The 1,650-nt window shown below is 36.5% G+C and overlaps 1 protein-coding gene across 2 annotated transcripts in view; it reads left to right on the forward strand.

The window, feature by feature from the left end:
- The first annotated feature begins 1,366 nt into the window (after nt 1-1,366).
- LOC113230673 (diuretic hormone receptor) overlaps nt 1,367-1,650 on the forward strand; it is a 58,884-nt gene continuing 58,600 nt past the window's right edge. The window contains exon 1 of one of the 2 annotated variants that reach the window (XM_026464705.1): nt 1,367-1,542. The gene's annotated coding sequence lies outside the window, so the exon portion shown is untranslated. The remainder of the gene's footprint in view (nt 1,543-1,650) is intronic. The other variant, XM_026464704.1, reaches the window with a different exon arrangement.

Raw genomic sequence — 1,650 nt, forward strand, 5'->3', positions numbered from 1 at the left:
ATGAATGAATGATATATTTATCATTTCACAGAAACAGAATAGTAACGAGAATATACCCTAATAAGTTGGCGGATATGATAGGATAGACAATTAGATGCTGCTGATGCATCGGCAGTACAACCATTAAATGCACTACATGCTGAATACTACAGTGTATACAACATAAAGATAATATTCTTATATTATTTTGTGGATTTGTATTCACAAATGACAAACAGAAATCAATGATGATAATCATTCAAATCTATTAACCCTTTCATGGACAGTACTTATGTAGTACCGCACACAAATGTCACTACTTTTTTGCCGTAGTGCTTTTTTTTAAATAATAACGCATACACTCAACATAGCCCCGGACTAGGGAAACCCTGTGTCGCAGGTGCTAATGGACACATACATAGGCAACCACAAATTAAACCAAAACTTACGAGAGAAATAAATATAGACCATAGAATTATTTTTCCCGGACAGGGAATCGAACCTGGGACATCTGCGTGGCAGTCCGGCAGTCATGGCAGTCATGGTAACCGTTCGGCCATTGACGCAATAAAATATTGTTTCAATATAATATTGATTCAACATAAAAATGTTCGATGTATGTAAATCATGGAATTTTGTCAGTACGTTGTTGATGCTTCTTTATAAAAAATCAGCAGGCGGCAAATACACAGAAAGCACTTGGAAATTGTACTGTGAAAACCGTTGTTGGTTTTGTGAGATCCATGTAGCGAAACGGGGCACCCAGTACTATCACGAGGTTTAAAACTATAGTGAAACAAAAACTTTATACTAAAGGTCATTATACAACTTCTGCGTACTTAGATGACAAAAATCCGTGGTAGTAACCCATTTAGCTCATGGAGGTAGTCTCAATCTGATGTTTCAAATTAAAAAAAAAAATATTGTAAATGTTATTTACAAAGAGCAACCCCTAGAGTTTCTTGCTCATTCTTCTCAGGGGAATCTGTAGAGTTTAACCATTGTGACGATTTCAAGTGTAATAATGCTTACCTATGAAATAAAGATTATTTTGAATTTGAATTTGAATCATAATTCTAATATTCAATTTTGCAGTAAATGCTGTTACTGTCCATGAAAGGATTAAAGAGAATTTCAAAAACAGGACTAGTTTAACCCGTCACGTATCTTATAGACACGCGGTGTCCCTAATGATATCGGCTTTTTCTTCAATTTTTTTATATTTTTTTAAATTATGCGCGTTAGAGACACCGTGTGGCATTAGGACGTCACAGTACCAAAATCGTTAAGGACACCGTGTGTCTCTAGGAAACGGGACGGATTCATAAAAAAAGTAAACTCAATTAGATCTTAATGAGTTAATTAAAAAAATATATATATTTCAGAAAATGCAACACGATTATGCCAAAATGGGGTGTGGTGGAACTACTCAGACTATACTAACTGCTCGGAGCGCATCCCCTCCACGTCGCTGACTGACGTCACAAGCCACATTTACCTAGCCGGATACTCGCTCAGCCTGGCCGTGTTGTCGCTTGCCGTCTTCGTATTTTTATACTTCAAGTAAGTTTTAATATTATTTGTTATATTTACAAACGCGTAAGAAACAGATTTGCCGTGCTTCACCTCGCCGCGATAGAGAGTCGATCGTTGTGTATGCGGTTGTACTAT

Source organism: Hyposmocoma kahamanoa, unplaced genomic scaffold (genome assembly GCF_003589595.1).
Source record: "Hyposmocoma kahamanoa isolate Upper Pololo Valley unplaced genomic scaffold, ASM358959v1 64, whole genome shotgun sequence".
NCBI lineage: Eukaryota > Metazoa > Arthropoda > Insecta > Lepidoptera > Cosmopterigidae > Hyposmocoma > Hyposmocoma kahamanoa.